The sequence below is a fragment of the Monodelphis domestica genome, chromosome 8, assembly GCF_027887165.1.
Source record: "Monodelphis domestica isolate mMonDom1 chromosome 8, mMonDom1.pri, whole genome shotgun sequence".
In the NCBI taxonomy this organism is placed as follows: Eukaryota; Metazoa; Chordata; class Mammalia; order Didelphimorphia; family Didelphidae; genus Monodelphis; species Monodelphis domestica.
Genome location: NC_077234.1, coordinates 89,257,061 through 89,276,776, shown reverse-complemented (window position 1 = coordinate 89,276,776; position 19,716 = coordinate 89,257,061). Strand labels below are relative to the sequence as shown.

The window sequence follows — 19,716 nt, the reverse complement described above, 5'->3', positions numbered from 1 at the left end:
TTCCTCATCCATTCTTTCCCTGCCAGTCATTTTCTTTGTGTTTCCCTACTTGACTTAATTTATATTAAAGTGGTTATCCTTTCCCAAATTGACTCAAGTGTGAGCAGGACAGCTTGAAGAGGGAGAGACATCTTCCTGAGAAGAAACCTTTTAGACTCTAGTAGTAGAGGGGGACAAGAGCCAATCTGTAAGAGGAGCCATACCTGTGGAGGGAAGGCTGTAGGGGGAAATTAATCAAAACTCCCTCTTCTCTCTCTGAGCCAACCTTAAACCATCAGCTGTCTCTCCTGGATCCTGTTTTCTCTTTATCATTAACCAATAATTATAGTACCAAAGTATTCATAGCTATACTCTTTGTGGTGGCAAACAATTGAAAAATGAGGGAATGCCCTTCAATTGGGGAATGGCTGGACAAACTATGGTATCTGTTGGTGATATGCTCAAAGAAATAATGAACTGAAGGAATTACATGTGCGAATTTTAGATTTACTCCACCCTACTTAGTCTTTAGAATTTTAGCAACCAGGAATGTATACACCCCCAATTAAAGATTTAGTGTGGGGGAGGAAGGTCTATGACCCTAGTGGGCTAGCAAGTAACAAATCAGAAAAAACTCACTGACCCCCAGGGCTGTCCAAAGCCAAGTTTAAGCCACCATTGGTACATGTAAGACACAGGAAGTGACATAAACAACTGCCTTTATATTTCTCATCACTTCCTATGAGAGGGAACTCATCCAGTGGAACATGACTTGGAGGAGCTGAAGCTTGAGACCTCAGACTGCTTCCTTGAGACGATCATGTGGTGAGTGTTAAGGCTGACTCCCCTTTTCATTGTCCTTTCTGGAGGCACCAGCCTCTGAGGAGGCCTCTCATCTTGGAGGGGGCCTTGTGGCTAGAAGCCTAGCTAGATTTAATCTTCTGGGAAGGCCCTTTGGCTGAGGCCTCTGAACTCCACCTGGCTTAGACCAGGCCAGAGCAGATCTTCTTCCCTTTTCCCTCTCTCTCCCTTATTTTAATTTCTTTCTTCTATTGTAAATAAACCACCATAACATTCCATTATGACTTGAGTATTTCATTGGGATTTAGAATATAAATCCCTGGCAACCAACTATATATATATATATATTCAGTCTCAACCATAAATTTTACTCTTGACATATGTGAACTGGAATGACCTCTAGGAATTGATGCAGAGTGAAAGGAGCAGAACCAAGAGAACATTATACACAGAGACTGATACACTGTGGTACATTTGAATGTAATGAACTTCTCTACTAACAACAATGCAATGATCCAGGACAATTCAGAGGGACTTATGAGAAAGAACACTATCCACATCCAGAGAAAGAACTGTGGGAGTAGAAACACTGAAGAAAAGCAATTGCTTGATCACATGAGTTGATGGGAATATAATTGGAGATGTAGACTCTAAATGATCACCCTCGTGCACTTTTCAATATTATGGAAATAGGTCTTGATCAATGATACATGTAAAATCCAGTGGAATTGCTTATTGGCTATGGGGGCGGGGAGGAGGGGAGGGAAAGAACATGAATCATGTAACCATGGAAAAATATTCTAAATTAATTAATTAAAGTTTTTCAATTAAAAAAATGAAAAATAAAAATCTCACCTCTGTAAGAAGCTTTTTCCAATCCTCATGAATTTTAATGCTTTCTTTCTGAGATTACCCCCAGTTTATTTTATCTATATCCTGTTCATACATAGCTGTTTTTAAGTTGTCTCCTGGCACATAGTAGGTCTTAATAAATTCTAGTTGACTGACTCAGTGTTCATTGTCATTGAGAATCATCTTAAAAGATCCATATATATCAAGTTTTTATGGACTTAATTTGCTGTAGATATTTTTCACATTTTCATTACAGTACATTTGATCCGAATCTATGGTTTTATTGGTAAAAGGAACTACTCCCATTGCATAATCAGTCAATCAGTCATCAAATATTAAGTACTCATTATGTGCCAGGAACTGTGCTAAGCTCTGGAGATACAAAAGAAAGGCAAACACAGTCTCTGCCTCAAGGAGTTCACATTACAACAGGTGATACAACATGCAAGCAATATATACCAAATATTTTAAGGGTATAGTTGAAGAATGAAACCATTAGCTTTTAGGAGGACTGGGAAAGACCTTTTGCAGATGGTAGGATTTTAAGTGAGAGTTAAAGGAAGCCAGCAACCAAGATGGTAGAGAGAAGAAAGAGCGTTGTATACATAGACAGCCAGTGTAATTTTTCAAAGTAAGAAGATGGAATGTCTTGGGAGAGAAATGGCAAGAAAATTAGTGTCACTGGATCACAAAGTATACAGAGAAGAATAAAGTATATGGGGGCAGCTGGGTAGCTCAGTGGATTGAGAGCCAGACCTAGAGATGGGAGGTCCTAGGTTCAAATCTGGCCTCAGACACTTCCCAGCTGTGTGACCCTGGGCAAGTCACTTGACCCCCATTGCCTAGCCCTTACCACTCTTCTGCCTTGGAGCCAATACACAGTATTGACTCCAAGACAGAAGGTAAGGGCTTTAAAAAAAAAGTATAAAGAGCCTGGGAGGGTAGGAAGGGGGAAGGTTGTGAAGGCCTCTAAAAGCTAAACTAGAGCACATCAATGTCTTTTGCAATATAAAGCTTAGAGAGTTGCCTGGGACATTGAGAGAACTTCAGGGATTTGTCTATATCATCAGGATGATCAATTGTTATACCATCTGGATGCAACCTTAGTGGAAGAAGATGTGACATCAAGAGGAAAATGTCATGAAATTTCCCAATTCAACTTCCACTTTAGAAGACTGTTATTTGATAATCCCATGAAGCTGTTGCTAAGGAGGCTAACATGAGAGGTGGGGTGGAGGGTATATGGCAAGGTGGAAGAGAAAATCAGTTTTGCTATCAGGTAGCTTCCCACCCCCACCCCCTTTTTAATACCTTTACCTTCAATGATCAACTGAGAAAGACTTAGCTACTCTCTTCAATACAACAATCCAGGACAACAAAGAATGCTACCCACCTCCAGAGAAAGAACTGTTGGAGTAGCAATGCAGATGAACATATGATTTTTTACTTTAATTTATCTGTGTTTGTATTTGGGGGTTTTTACTTTATGAGTATTCTCTTACAACAATGAACAATATGGAGACAGGTTTTGCATGATGATACATGTATAACCTAGATCAAATTGCTTACCATCTCTGGGGGGAGGGGAGGGAAGGCAGGAGACAATTTTCATCTTACAACTTCAGAAAACCTTATAAGGAAAATTGTGTTTATAAGTCATTGGTAAAATAAGATATCTAAAAAACAAAAACAAAACAAAACAAAAAACTCCTACAATCTTCTTATTAATTCTAAGATAGAAGAGAGGCAATGAAGGGCAACTCTCACAAGGAGCATAGAAGTTGGGTTGAGTCTAGATCTGTAGTTTTAGTGTTCTACCCTTTCCCCTCCAAAGCCCAAGGGTTTTGCGCTTACTGGCCCTAGGGAGGTCCCTAGGTGGGTGTTTCTCATCTCCTATCCATCTAGGACTTTCTCAAACAATCTACCTCCATTTGGAGGTAGGAATATCTTTCACTAGAGTGGTCATTCTCAAGGTCACACAGTGAGTAAATGGCAGAACTGGGTCCTTTGACTCCAAACAGAGCATTCTTTAAAATATATTATTCTCTCTCCCTTCTTGTTTCTATGCTGTTCAGTGAGATCAAAGCCTTCTGAATTTGGCACACTATGCAAAGTCCCAATAACCCTGCCCTAGAACTGGCTCTGAAGTTATATAACCAGGTACAAAGCATCTCGTACCTATACCCTCAGAGGACGCCTTTAAGTAGTACAGTCATAGCCATTCAGAGAAGGTGAATGACTTTCCCAAAGTCACTTGGCTAGCAAATGCAGGATATAAACCCAGATCATTTGACTCTAATCCCAGTATTCTTTCCATTGACTAGTACTAGTAACTTGGGGGAATATTCCCACTGGCTCTTTCCCTTCCTCTTATGCTAATGAGAATTTTCCCTCAGCAACTTTATGCCAATTCTCTGCCTCTGTTAAATCAACATTCTTTTTTGCTCTCCCAAAATATTTTTTACTGGTCTTCCTCCCCTTCCAGCTGAATGTACCAATTTCAGTCTAAAACAATTAGCAGCAATGATATAGATAGAACTAACATTTATATAGTACTTTAAAGTTTCTGTGCCACTTTTTATCCTATCTCATTAGATCTTCACAATAACCCTATGAAGTTGGTGCTACTATTCTCTATTGACAGCTAGGTGGATCAGTGGTTGGAGCACTGGACCTGAGTCAAGAGAGACCAGAGTTCCAACCCAGCTTCAGACACTTAATAGTTATGGTACTTGGACAGGTACCGGAACCTCTCTCTGCCTAGATTTGCTCATTTGTAAAGTGACAATAATAATAGCATTAATTTTCTAGGCATTGTGAAGACCTCAAAGCCATATATAAATGTCAGCATTATTATTAATGATGAGGAAACTGAGATGGAAAGAGATCAAGGGATTTGCCCAAAGTTGTACATGTGGCTAAGACTTCCTGATTTCAAAATCTGTCCTCAGATACTAGCTGTGTGACCCTTTGTAAGTCATTCAATCTTGCTTGCCTCAGTTTCTTCACCTATAAAGTGAGCTATAAAAGGAAATGGCAAACCACTTCAGTATTTTTGCCAAGAAAACCCCAAATGGGATCACAAAGAGCCCAATATACTGAACAGCAGCAATAACATTCAAAGTCACATGGCTAATAAGCATCTGAGTCAGGATTAAAACTCAAGACTTCTTGAGTTCAAATCCAAGCCCATCCATTGCTCATCCATTGCTGCCTCAAGTATTACTTTACTAACTAGTTAATGGAAAAGATGCTAGACCTCCAGTCAGGAGAGCTCTAGGTTTGAATCTCACCTTTGACACTTATTAGTAATATTGCTATTACAGAAGGAAATGGTACATCACTCTGGTGTCTTTACCAAAAAGACTCCACAATCACTGGCATGATGTGGTCCATGGGATCCAAAGAACTGGGCACAAAAAACCCACTAAATAATAACAACAATGGCAATCTTACTATAGACAAGTAGCTTTACTTCCTCAAATCTCAGTTACTCATTCAAAAGGTGAAGATATAAATGCCTCTGGTACCTACACTATAGAAGAATTATCTATGAGGATCCAAGGAGGAAATGAACATCCAATGCTAATTAAAATGGAAGCTCTTTTTTCTCCCATTGTTTACTATGAATCACTTGGCCTCGGTGATAATAGGAAGTGGGAGGGTTAAAAAGAATCTTTAAGTCAACTCAAATAGGTCAATTTAATATTTCTGGCCATGCTTCATTGAAAGTATATTTCTGTTTCCTTTTCTCGACTTCTGAAAGTAGATAAACCAGAAAACAGCCTGTCTCCTTTCAAGGAGCTAATGTTTAAAGAATTAAAAAAAAAAAACCTTGAGGAAACAAAATACTCTGGGAATCATAACAACATTGATGTTAATAAAGAATGTTTATGTTCATCCTTTAGTCTCCCCCACCCCCACCCTCATCCTGTGTAAGGATTTCCTTCATCCTGGATGTCCCTCCCCAACTTCCCCCCCATTCTCTGATTTTCTTCTTCCTTTGTAGTACTATTTCCACTCCCCCCCGCCCCATTATAATTTCCAAGGATAGTTGTATTGTACAATACATGGAAAGGCAGTATCTATCCTCAATACCCGCTGTTCATCATGTATGAATGAACTGAAGATTTGATTTGGGGCATATCATCCCAATCACACATTAAAGGGGCAGAAGTTTCCCTGTGCTGAAAGCTGCCTCGCTCACAATGTGTTTTGAGGAAAGCCCAGCTGGAACCTAGAGATTGCATCATCTGGCTTTTCCTCTTCTGAACAAAGGAAATTGTTTCATAAAGTGTTTGCAGATGCTCTGATTTCAAATGACTTAATGCACTGGTCTGAGTGGAGAGTTTCACTGTACACCTCTGTCTTTCCCCCTGGGATGGAATGAGGCAGTTATCCACTGTTGCCTCCAAATAGATCAGGGGGGAAATACTCATCCACTTAAAGCTGGCTGTGATTCAAGACAGTGTCAAGGGCTGAATTTCTGGGCTGGTCTTAGACCATCCCAGAACAGAAACCCCACGAAGATGTCATGGCTGAAGATCTAGATGAGAGAAAGCCTTCCCAAAGGAAGAGACTCACTCAAGTGCAGGGCTCCCCCATGGCCCGGAATCTCATTGTCTGAGTACTGCAACGGAAAGCCTGAGGAAAGGGGTATTTGCCAAGAGAGCAGTTGCCAAGGTGAGCCTTTCAAAGGGAAGCCACTGTCATCATCCTCTCAAGCTGCCAGGTGAGCGCTTCCTGCAAAAGCCCTCTCTCATTCATTCCAACACAGGACTCTGGTCCCCTACGAAGACTGTCCAGAACTTGGACCGAGGATCAGAGATGATTTCATTACTGGTAATTTTAGCCCAATGACTTCATTGCTCACGACATAATCCTCTAATGTGAGGGAATGAACCAGCATCCTTCCCCAGCCAAGTGGGGAGATATGTGTGCCCTTATCCCCCTCAGCTGGTGTGTAATGAAGTAACACCGGAAGAGGCAGAGCCATTGGTATGTTTAGTCAAGGTTATAGAGGGAGAGAATCCACAAAATAAAGAAACCCGATATATGCCTCCTGTAAGCTTTTCTCGTAGAATTTCTGGGAACACAGATCCCCCTTTTGGCTTTTATTTAAAGTTGCCTTGGCTTGCTACTTTTCTTGACTATTTGGGACTCTTGGTTGTGAATTTCTCCCATTAAAAAAAAGAAGTTGTATTGATGAAAACCATCAATATTTCAATCATTGTTTGCTCAAATTAAGCGTGTGTTTGCCTTAACTCCAGCTTAACAACTCCTAGCCTGGCTAATGGTAGATGGCTTAGACACATTTTCTGTGTGACTGCAGCTGTGCTTGTAGTGATTTGAAACTGAGGATATTGTACAGAATACACATAGGGCATGCCATCCTCTGCCCTTATGGAAAAGTTTGAATGCCCATTAGGCATGACATTCTATCATGCATGTTCCACATCTCCATATTAGTTCATTTGGAACAAAGAACTTTTCAAAGGACTTTCGCATATTACAAGTGAATTTGACTTAGGGTTGTTCTTTTTTTTTTTTACATTGGAGGATTTAAAATTGGAGGGGGGCAATTTAAGAGTTTTCCCATTAAAATATCAAAGGCACTTGGACAAGGCAATGGTTTCCTTTGAAGGGAAAGCAGATACTATATACCATAATAGAGCCTCCAAATGAGGGCAAAGCAAATGGGCCTTTGCCCCAGATGGGAAATTAAGAGAGCACAAAAAGCACCCTCGGGGCCAAGTTTTCCTATTTTACAGGAGCCTATATATGTAGTGGTGACCATAATCCTTCCGGAGGGGGGTACCCCATACTTTTTCCTTACACAGATTACAAATATTGTGGTAAAAAAACCTCCTACTCCATCCTCTAGTTAAATTCCTAAATATCCTTCCCTCTTTTTACAGTGAAGTTCCTGGGGGAAAACACACACAAATAACTTCAAGTTCATCTCTCCTTTATTACTTTCCATTCTCTTCCTCTTTTTATTTTAAACCTTTACCTTTTGTATTAGAATTAATGCAGCGTGTTGGTTCTGAGACAGAAGAGAGATAAGGGCTAGGCAATAGGGGTTAAAAGATTTACTCAAGGTCACATAGCTGGGAAATGTTTAAAGCCACATTTGAACACAGGCCTGACTCTCAATCCAATGAGTCACCTATCTGCCCCTTTCCATTCACTTTTTTTAAAACTCTTACCTTCTACCTTAGAATCAATACTATGTATCAGTTCTAAGACAGAAGAGTGGTAAGAGGTAGGCAATGGGGGTCAAGTGACTTGCCCAGGGTCACACAGCTAGAAAGTGTCTGAGGCCACATTTGAACCAAGGACCTCCCTGTCTCTAGGCCTAGTTCTCTATTCAACTGAGCCCCCATCTCCACATTCACTTTTAAATCCCTTGCAATATGATTTCCATTCCTACCACTTAACAGAAATTGTTTTCTTTAAGGTCAACAGTGAAAATGGTCTCAGATGCCCTCTGGTTCTAGATATATGACTGATTTCATGATCTGTTTATTGCCTAATCCCAAAGATTTTTTCAGCCTTCATTCATTTTTTTCCATTTGCATATCTTTTTCTTTTCTTTTCTCTTCCCAATTAAATGTAATAACAAATTTCCACATAAGTGTTACAAAGTTCCAAAGGATCCAAATTGTCTCCCTCCCTCCTCAATCTTTATTCATTTTGATCTTTGTAGTATTTGACATTGCTGACCACCACCCATCCCCTCATTCTGTTTACTTTATTCTCCTCAGTTTGCATGATACAGCTCTGTTGTAGTCATCTTTTTTTACTGCTTTCTCAGTCTTTTTGCCTAGATTATCAAGCATATTTATGTGTAAATGTGCCGTAGTGCTCTGTCCTGGACTCTCTTTTCTCTGTCTCCAGGTTCTTTCAGTGATCTCATCATTTCCCATGAGTTCAACTATCATTTGTGCAATTAACTCTAACCCTCATCTCTCTCTTGACCTCAACACCTGAATCTTCGACTATTTTTTTATACCTTTCTTGATACTTTCTTGATACCTTCAACTGGGATCCACTAGGCATTTCAAATACAAAATATTAAAAAAACGAACTGATTATTATCTTTCCCTATAAAGTCACTCTTGCTCCTAATGTCCCTTTTTTCTAGTGGGGGGCACATCATTTTTCCAGGTACTCAGGTTTATAACCTAAAAGTGATCCACAGGTACTGCCCATATCCAATGAATTGTCAAATCATGTCCATTCTATCTATTCAACATTTCTCATGTCAGTGAACTTCTTTTCACTCTTTTTTAAGGAGGGTTATACCTCCTTAATTGAGGCTGCAACTACAGTAAATAATAACTGAAGTCCCTTCCAAAGTTTTTGGATTTTGGATTTTGGATTTACAGGATTCTGCCTGTATTCAGACTCTCCTTTTTCTAACCCACTCTCCACCTAGCTGACAAATGGATACTCCCATAACACAGGTTTTGACATGTCATTCAAGAAACTTTAGTGGATGCCTATGGCCTTCAGGATAGAATATGAGCTCTTTTATTTGACATTTAAAAATCCCTCACTTTCTTGTTACATTGGATTGGTTCCTTGCTGCCACTGCCCAGTAATAATCTTATGGGAAGACCTGGACAAGATTCAAACAAGGTGGATAGATCCCTCTTTAGGGGAGAGAAAGAGGGAATGAGCATTTGATCTTCACACCATCCCTGACAAGTATGAGCTATTGTGATCCCTATTTAGCAGATGAGGAAACTGAAGTTAAAAGTGACTCACCCTGGGTTACAAAACTAGTAAAATGTCTGAGGTCAGATTTAAACTCAGGTCTTCTCGACCTCCTGATAGAGCCCAGTGCTCTAGCTGCTAGTTCTTGCATCAGAAGGATGATGAGCTTCCAGACCCACTTGAATCTTGGAAAACTGAGTTATCTGGAGCACCTATCACAGTGCTCAGTGCCTAGCCCAGTGTAAGGGCTTCATGTGATCCTTGGAATGAATTGGATTGATTTGAACCTCAATAGGCCAGTTTCAGTACTGTACCTTTTCCTCCCTTCCCTTTCAATCATTAAAATAGTAAGTTATTTGAGAGCCATCTGTCAGAATTTCAATGTTGACAGTTTGAATATAGGTGGGAGGCTTTGGTCAGGAGATAACAAATGATTTTATACCATAGTTGTGGGTTCGTGTACCTAAAAGAATGGTGGTTATAGGTAGAAAGCTTTCTCATATTTACTGATGTTGTAGTATCTGGAAACCAAAGGGAAGTCTGATAAGCCACCACTGCAGAAGTTACAGAGAGGCACTGTGCATAGATGATAGTGGTCCCACTGCTCCTATCTCTAGCCTGTGGTAGCCCATATCTGTTGAGGGGTAAGAATGTCATGGTTAAAAAGAGATCTGGAGACTGAGTAACCCCTCTGATTCTAAGAATAGTTCCCATTTGTATAGGGTTTCAAGGCTTCCTCACTATAACCTTGTGGTAGTGTAAGCTTTATTTCCCCTGCTTTTACAAAGGAGAAAACTGTCTCAGACTGGTGGAGAGATTTTTCTCAAGGTCACCCAGCTAGCAAGGGTCAGAGCATGGATTCATGCCCAAGTCTTCAAAGGAGTCTAGCGCTCATTGCCTTCTGACATGCTGCTTCTGTTACAGCCCTAAGGGTTTCTATAGGAACCACTATGTGCGATTCACCCACACTCTGGGTGCATGGCAACAGTAACCATGTATTGCAGTGTCTAATGTCCTTCATGGTCACTCAAAACATAGCAGCAAGTCTCTGGTTTGAAGGCCACTGATAATATGATTTTGTATAATCAAAAATATGCTTGGGAAATCTCTGACCCCATTCACATGCTATGCAAGCTAGAATCCTCAATGTCAAGGGCTCCCAGCAATACAATGGGAACTGACTATACATTGCTTGCAATGCTTAGGCAGCATGTGGCATGAGAATGGCTAAGCATCAATGGGCCATAGTGATGGGCCACCATTTTTTTTCCCACATGTGAGAACTTACCAAGAAATCTAGTTGTTTCTTGGCAAGCCCCCATGTCACATTAAAGTCTAATAAAGATAGAAAGTGTCAACGTGGAAAGACACAGGACCACTAAAATAGTCAGCAAAACCAAATCTTTAATCAGGAAAGAGACAAGTCCATTAATATTTAGCCACCACACAGAGACGAGCCTTTGGGGTTCTGGGGACAGTGTCTCTGAGAGGATCACTGAGCTATATGATTCTCCAAAGAATAATAGAACTTGGGGATCTTATATAGCTTTTGGGGAATTAAGCACAGCAAACATACACTGACAGGTTGTAAGCAGGCTTGGGAAAGAGGCTGTAGCCAGAGGTTAGGGTATCAGGAAGTGGTCTACTACAGTGGATGTTAAAAGGATGGTTCCTACACAGGGGTAGATCTTCTTCAGAGGGATCTTTGATTCAATGGGGGAAACTTCTGAGATGAAAAGGGTGATTGAGCATTTCTATTACTCCTCCTTAGGACACTTAATGGGTGCTGGGAGATCCCTTCATCATTCTAAGACCAAGTCACTTTGGGACTTCCCTTGAAGGTAAGTTCTCAAGGGAAATGGGCAAACTTGGGGCTTCCAGAATTCACATCAACAAGGGTGAAGTGCTATCTATTGCTATTGTTCATGCGCTCCTCAGGAATACTCTTCCTAGCACTAGGGATCATAGAAACTGTCAGATACAGGTAATCAGATGCAGAGTACCTCTCAATGAGTTTGCACTAGAGAGAAGACTCATCAAAGGAAGTTTAAATTCCCTACACTAGTGTTTGGAACACAATGAATTAGACTTAATACAAAGTATAGGGTTTTAAAACAGAAAGAGAACTTTAAGATAATTAGTTCAAATCTCTTATTTTTGTAGATGAAGAAACTAGAACCTAGTTATGATAAAATGGTCATTGCTGTTGTTGCTTGGTTGTTTCACTTGTGTCAGATGCTTCATGATCTCTTTTTGGGGTTTTCATGGCAGAAATATTGGAGAAGGGAACCATTTCCTTCTCTCGATCTTTTTGAAGAAAAGGAAAATGAAGTAAACAAATTAAGTGACTTGCCCAGGTTCATATGGCTAGTAAGTATCTAAAGTTGGATTTGAACTCAAGTCAAGACTCCAGGTCCAGAACTCTATCCAACACACCATCTTGAATAGCAAATGACTTATTGACTATAATGGGTTGTTGTCCTTCATACCTGAAGAGGACCAAAATGACTTCAGTATGTTGGGGTCCATGTACAGTGTGTCTGTGGTACTGAGTACAGGACCAGTTGAACACACGATTTACCAAATAAGACTCTTTTCAGCTTGGAATATGATATTGTGTATTCATAGCTATGGAAAATTCCAAACTTCAGGGAGGTGGTAACATTTTCCTAAATAAAAGTACCAGTGTCAACCTCCTTTCTAATTTCCAGGTTCCCCAAACTTCTGTCTAAACACTTTGGTGTATGCTCTGCCTTACTTACTTACTTAGCATTTTGAAGTACATCTAATGCATGGAATTTCCCCCTGGACACACACACAGAAAGCTATTCCAGCACAAAGCATCTCCTGATCTTCACTGCTTTGTTACTCTGAGAATAAGCTGACATTTCACCTGGCTTTCACTCTCCGATGGGACAATGTGAACCTCTGTGCCATAGGAAAGCCGGTTAACAAAACACTGGCAGAGAAATCTGCTTAATTAACCACATATTTTCATATATCTAAATGTTTGCATAGCTAAGTGCTTTTATGTAAACTCAGCCTAAAATAAGCAAGTGCTCTTTTTATAGCTTTTTACCAGCAGCCCCAGGGGGGAAGAACGATCAGTGCCCTTGCCAGGATTATTAGCAACAACTGTTACTTTACTGCTCCTTAGATCAATTCCACTGTCTTAACTGTGGTAACAGCCAATCTCAGACAAGAATTCTATGAACATTCTTAAAGGATTAGAAGTTGGCCATTCTTCTTCTTGTTATTTTAAACTAACTCCCTCTCCCTCTGGTCTATAACCTTCTGTATTTGTTCAAGGGTGGAATCGAGCCATTTTGATGCTTAGAAAGGAAATCTTCTTCAGTTGAATTATTTCTAGGAATTATTCTTCTATTCATACATAGCCAGTCCAAGCGTTTATATATTGGGGGATCTCATAGGCTCCTGTTAATCCAAGATCTATTTAACTTCCAGGTGACTGTCACATATTGGGGAGAACTCCATAGTGTGAAAGCAGAAGGTAAAAAAATGGGAGAAGAAAAAGGAAAAGGTGCACATGGAAAGAGGGAGTCTGTTTGTAAACTCTATTCTATGCTGTAGTAGAATGAGCACTGAATTTGGATTCCCAGGTCTTGGGTTTGAATCCTTACAATTGCTTTTATTCCCACTATAACCCAGGACGCAATGGGAATTTTGTAAAGTTGCTCTCTCTAGACTCCAGTTGCCTTATCTGCGAATTATAATAACTAACATTTATCAGAGGCAACATGGGATAGTGAATAGAAAACTGGTCTTGGAATCAGGAGAAACTGGATGGGAATGGCCCCCATTACACCAGTTGTGTAATCTTGTGGAAGTCATTTAACTTCTTTATCTATAAAATAAGGATGATCAGACAACTGACTTCAGTTACTGTGAGAGTCAAATGAGATAATGCATGTGAAGTATTTTGCAAACAATGTTGGCTATGACTATGATTTCTCCAAGGGGCAACAATTCTTTTTTAAGATTTTCCTTCTGAACTTTCCAGTCCGCTCCAATTCCCAGGAAAGGATGAAAAGATAGTACTTTTTTTTTTTTTTGCCACAATGAGTTCCTGAAAACAGTGGCATAAATTAGATTTCATTTTCCCATAGGAACAATGCTACAACTGAGAGGGTCTGGTTCTTTTGCTTCCCATTGTTTTGTTTTGTTTTAAACTTCTTCAGAAACATTATGATGAAAAATCTCTGAGTGAAAGCATACAACTACCCTGAAACAGGGTGAGACGTGGGGTCCATGAGTCAGTACCGGAACTGTTCTGACCCATCTTCAAGTGAGTTAAATCCTCCCAAGGTTGACCTAACACAATGCTTTGCACATAGTAGGTACTTCTATTGCTTCTAAGAATATATGTATATAAGAGAACTGAGAAGAGAAGAATTCAGTTACAGCCTCATCTTAGTTTTCAAAATACATCCTCAGGATTTATTTTCAAAAGAAACTCAAGCTGGGAGTTCTCTTCAGTGATTAATTTAAATTTATTCTAGAATGAATCCTCTAGGATCCTTGCTTAAAAAAAAATGATTTCACGATGAGCTCACAAGTACAGACTGCCAAAGAGCTGAAGGGTTATTGAGTCTCCTGCAGAAAACTTATCGGTTCCTTGGGGTTTGACAAGTTGCATTCTGAGCATGAGCCAGAGATTAACTCACAGGATCTCAAACAGCAACAAAAAAAATCTCTCATCCTCTGAGGCCTGGGATCTTATTTTTGTAGGAGTTCAGAGGAAGAGTAGGGAACTGTGCCCTCAGCTGGTGCAGGGGTGGGAGGATGGGGAGAGAGGAACCAGCTACCATGTCCCTAACAGGAACAGGAGGAGGATACTGTGAAGTGGGTGGGATGTTCCAACCACAGAGTTTTTTAAAATGGAAATGGAAGTATGCTTGTAACCATGGCAGCACAACAGGCTCATTAAAAAAAATGCATATATATATATATATATATATATATATTTGCTAGTGTAAACTATATACTTCTTCCCCTTTCTCCTCTTCTTCCTTCTTCCTTTTCCTTATCTTCTCTCTCTTCTCTCTCCTTTCTTTACTTTCAAAATAAAGTGTAATAGAAGGGATTGGCCTTTTCTTTAAATTCAACAAGAAAATAATTTATTTATAAGAGAAGTTATTTTAATTTGGGTACAGGATCATTTTAGAGGGCAGCTAGGTTGTCCAATACATAGTGGGTAGAGCCTGGAGTCAGGATGATTTGAATTCAAATTTCTTACTTGGGGATGATTCTGGACCAGTCAAGTAATCTCTGTTTGCCTCAGTTTTCTCATCTTTAAAATGGAGATAATTATAGTACCTCCCTGCCAGGGTTTTTGTGAGGATTAAATGAGAAATTAATCATAAAGTGATTTGCACACACACACTTGTATACACCCATAATATACCAGTATATATGTCATATCAGCATAAATGTTAGCTATTGCTATTACTAAAAAGATGAAAAGATTTGGTTTCTTGATAATTATATTTCAATTAGTCAATGTTGATTTTCAGTCATGTCCAACTCTTTGCGACCTTTTGGTCATTTTCTTGGCAAAGATAATGGGAATGGTTTACCATTTTTTCTGCAGTTCATTTTTTTTTTTGCAGATGAAGAAACTGTGACAAACAGGGTTAAGTGACTTTCCCAAGGTCACACAAGTAGTTAACATCTGAGTCCAGATTTGATTTCAAGAAGATGAGTCTTCCAAACTCCTGGCCAAGTACATTGTGTCACCTCACCGCCCATTTATTCAATGACTACTATGTCCCAGGTGTTATTCTGGGATTGTAAATACAGGTGCTAGAGTATAAGGACAAAAATGAAAGTCCCCGCCTTCAAAAATCTTACATTTTACCAAGGGAAATATCCTTGGCTCATAAGAGTACAGATTTAGAGCTGGAAGGAAAATTGGAAGCCATCAAGTCAAACTCCCTCATTTTATGGTGGAGGAAAATGAACCCCAAGTGACTTGCTCAGGAGTATTCCTACTAAGAGTCTGGGGTAGAAATGGACTCCAGGACTTCTTGACTCCTAAATCTATCACTCTATCCATTATCCTATTCCAAAGGCCATTTCTCATTTTTACATTCCATGAGTCCTTGATTTCAAGTATTAACAATCCCATTTTACATGAAGACAAATATGCACAGAGTATGTATATACATAGTTTTTATGTACATACTTGCTAGCTGTGTCCTTCCTAGATCCACAATTTGTAGTGATATTTGGGCATATGGGGGTTTCATAGAGTGGAACAAAGGACAATAAATTGAATAGAGAAAAGAGGAAAAGGTCCTTGATGATGGAGCCTATACATTCACTCTAAGCATAAAAGGGATTTTGTTTTTTTCCTCTTGAACTCTAATCCAATTAGATACAGTCAGTTCCAGTTTTTAGATGGTAGGGAAAGATTACACCCACTTCTGGTCAGTGCTGTTTCCTGGAAATCATGTTATAGAGTAGATCATCTTTTCCTAGAGAAACAATGTTGTAATAGGGAAAAGTGTTCCTGACCAAGAATCAAGTATCAAGTAAATCATAACTATAACAGATATACCTCTAGCCCTTTATAATAATATAAATTATAAAATCATGTTATGAGTCCTATTAAGTGGCACAAATATATTGGGTGTATTAGTTCAACACAGATCTTTAATGACCCATTAAGTGCATATCTAGCATATTCAACACCTTTTATATCATAAAGCCAAGCTAGAATTAACACCTATCTATAAGGAAGTTAAATACACTAGCCTTTTGTTCCCTCTTAAAATTGACAAAGGCTTTGGGGAGTGTGTGTGATCGAATGGTCCAGATTTAATTTAATTTAAGGAAGTTTGAGGCAATGAATTCTTTTTCCTTTCTGTAGATATCCCTACAGCAAGTAGCAGTATTCAATAATCCACTGTAACTCTCCACCACTTTTCTCTTTTATCTCAAGATCTTCAAAACTCTTGCCATGCTGGTCATGACTGTTGGTCTCTTCAGTCCTGATCTCTCTTCTCAAGATGGAAAGAAATACAAATCCCAGATCCTTTGTCAGGATTTTTAGACACAACTATTGACCTTGAACTTCTTACACAGCTTCTTCTGAATAGCCAAAGTTCAATATATGCACGTTGAAAATGTCAACTGAAATAAAGCAAAATCATCAGCTGTATCATAGTGATCTTGGGGGATCTTAGTAAAGGTTGGTTGTGATCCATGATCCATTTCTTCCAGTAAAAACCTTTGTTTAGAAGTCTGGACCACCATTCCTTTCTCCACTCCTTTCTCTTCAGTTTATTCTAAATTATACCAAGTGAAATCTGGATTATCAGGCAAGGTTCATTGGAAATCTTTTGCATTCTTGAGGCCCTAGAAAGAAACCCAAGATACATAAAAACACCAACATTTGTGTGCAAAGACTGTCAGGAATATTTTGTCTAGTGTTGGACACCCCCAAGTGGGGTAGTAAAGCCAAATGCCTCTTGAGGTTGCAGCCCCATTCTCTGTCACTGAGCTAGTAGAGCAATTTGAGGCCACTGGAAAGCCTTAAAAATAATTCCCAAGGCTATTTAGGGACCTTGAAAAAGAAGCTTCTGAAACATCTCTCCCAGGAATGCTAGGATGTACATAGGGTAGCCTTCCTATGTTTGAGTATTGGTGAAAGCCAGCATCCACAGCATTATCCCAAGGGTTGACTTGACCTATTTGCTGGCATTGTAAAAGGATGCTATCTTAGGCGAAGTTGCCAGACAAGATATCATCTCACTAGGGCCAACTGCTTCCCTCTCAGGGTGACTTCTGGGTTCACTGCCTCAGAAAGTCCTTTCCTATCTTACTCCCCTTAGGGATTTGATGACTCTGAACTCTGCAATGTTTGAGGAGTATCCTTCTTATTCTCTTAGCTTTTTTCTTCAGGCCCCATTAATTGCCTTTTTAATCACAGCTGTAAGTTAGTGCCCTCCACATCTCTTCTCCCTTTCCCCACCCCTGGGAGTTGACAAAAGGAACAAGAGAACAAAGGAACAAAAGAATGAATGAATACAAGCAACCAGAACTGAGGAATGACTGTGAGTTAGTAAGCATCAAAGGAGAAATGAGCTAATAAGGTCTGAAGGCTGCATTTAGAGAGGGGTGGAACAGCCAGGGCTTTGCCCTAGGGCAGGAAATTTAGAGGGCACTGACAGACTACACTTAGGGCTCCTCTGGGGAAGAAGGCAGCCTGTGAGACAAGCCTTATGGCTGGGAGGAGCTGGGAAGCTGGAGTGAATGACAAGATTTTGAGAGCTGCATGGGAACAGCTCCAGTGGGGGATGGAGTGGGGACTGCTGGGCAGCTCAGCTGCAGTCCATCTGGCTGATTTATCACCCTTCCCCCAGGACTGAGATCTAGAGCTCTGGCCTAGCCTATGGGAATGTACAGCTTGGAGAAGAGGCTCATTCTCTCCGCAGCTCAGGGCCTCAGGGCAGGGCTAATGGGATGAAGCCTGGGCTGGGATAGGGATGTGGTGGGATGGATTTGGAGGTATAAGATTCTCACACTCACTCCTTTCCACCTTGCTCAAGGCTAAGACCCACCTAGTCCTGGAATCTATCTTGCTGGAGGCTATAGAGCTGCCTCCTCTGGGTCTTTAGGGCTAGGGTGTGCCTAAGCAATGTGGTCATAGCCTAGAAAAGCCAAAGGTAATCCACTGGTCTTAAACTTGGTATTGGTCTTGAAGTCAGAAGGTCTGGGTTCCAGTTAGCTCTGACTAGAATCCCTGACATTTTATTCCTATAAACTGAAAGTTCAACTAGGCTTCCTCTGTGACTTTTGGTAAATTATACTCTCCAAGTTTAAATTCTTTCTTCTTTAGGATGGAAACTGTCCCCCCCCCCCCATCAGTAATAGGATCATAGATTTTGGAGCTGGAAAAGATCTTGGAGGTCATCACGTTGACCCCCTTCATTTTATAGAGGAGGAAACTAGATTTGCCTAGGGCAGCAAACTGAACTCAGGTCTTCCTGACTCCAAGTTCACTGTACCATCTAACTGTCTGTTCTGATCCTTCCATGTCTAATATTTTGTAATGATTCTTTGAGATTTTTTTTTAAATTTTTGGTGGGGGCAGACTTCAAATCCTTTCAGGCCCCTCTCCCAAAATATCTATTGACTGTAGGGGTTATGATCATATCTGATCCTAGGTTTAGCATTATAAGGGACATTTAGATGGCACAGTGGAAAGGGCCTGGAATCAGGAAGACTTTGTGAGTTCAAATCTGGTAGTTTCAGATATTTACTTACTATGTGACCTTGGGCAAGTCATGGGCCTCAGACACTTACTGGCTGTGTGACCCTGGGGAGGTCACTTTGCCCCAGTTTCCTCATTTTTAAAATGAGATGGAGAAGGAAATGGCAAACCATTGCAGTATCTTTGCCAAGAAAATCCCAAACTGGGTCACAAAAAATTAGACCTGACCGAAAACTACTAATTCACAACAATGAGGCTTATAAGAGAACTCATATAATCTAATTGAGCTTCATATTTTTTTTTTAACAAAGAAGGAAAATAAGTCAAGGAAGGTATTTGTCAAATGTTAAACAGGTAGTTAAACATCATATCCAGAAATAAAAAATGATCAATAAGATGCTTTTGTATAACTACCTCTTAAACTTGGAAGTCATACTCAAACTTGTTAGGGAGAGAAGATAATGGGTTTCAAAGTAGACAGAATAATAAAGCAGTTTCCCTGAATGATGCTTTGTTTAATATCAATTGTTCTTGACACTTTTGTGTTGTAGCAAGTTTCATATAGAGAACAGTGTTCCATGGGGACATCAGCTACTTCAGGATTTTAACTCTAGTCATGGCTCAGAATCTATATGAATAATGCTCTCATCATTGATGGAGTGCGATGACTCCATACTCTGGCACCTATGTTAGGTGTAAGAAAGGGGAGAGTTGGGGAGAAGAGAGATCTTGGTCTTCTGGGGTTTACAGCTTCTTGAGACAATTTATTCAATTTCTTATTCTCATTAGCGAAAGGATCTTGTAGAGGGAGAAAATCTCAAGGAAGAATCTGAGATACCAGCACCTCAATCATATCTCTATGTCACAAGAGACTCTCTGGAATGTCTCATTGGGGTGAGATCTGAGATTCTTTGGGTTGAATTGAGATATCTCACCCTCTGCCAGGACAGTTTCTTCACTCTTTGTTTTGTCTGGTATATTCTCTTTTGTATACCTTCCCAGATTTCTGTTTGAGATCAGTTTGAATAAATGATTTTATTTGCTATCTACTATGTGTGATTTATGTAGATCTGACATTTGGTGGGAAGGGAACCTTGACTTGGGATACTCCTTTCTACTTAAGG

General features: G+C 39.9%; 1 protein-coding gene across 6 annotated transcripts in view; it reads left to right on the top strand.

Moving 5' to 3' along the window:
* The first annotated feature begins 417 nt into the window (after positions 1-417).
* CTLA4 (cytotoxic T-lymphocyte associated protein 4) overlaps positions 418-19,716 on the top strand; it is a 107,467-nt gene continuing 88,168 nt past the window's right edge. The window contains exons 1-2 of one of the 6 annotated variants that reach the window (XM_056808452.1): positions 418-804; positions 11,126-11,195. The gene's annotated coding sequence lies outside the window, so the exon portion shown is untranslated. Of the gene's footprint in view, positions 805-5,946; positions 6,365-11,125; positions 11,196-13,121; positions 13,661-19,716 lie in introns of those variants that run through there. The other 5 variants (XM_016425163.2, XM_056808454.1, XM_056808451.1 and 2 more) reach the window with 5 other exon arrangements.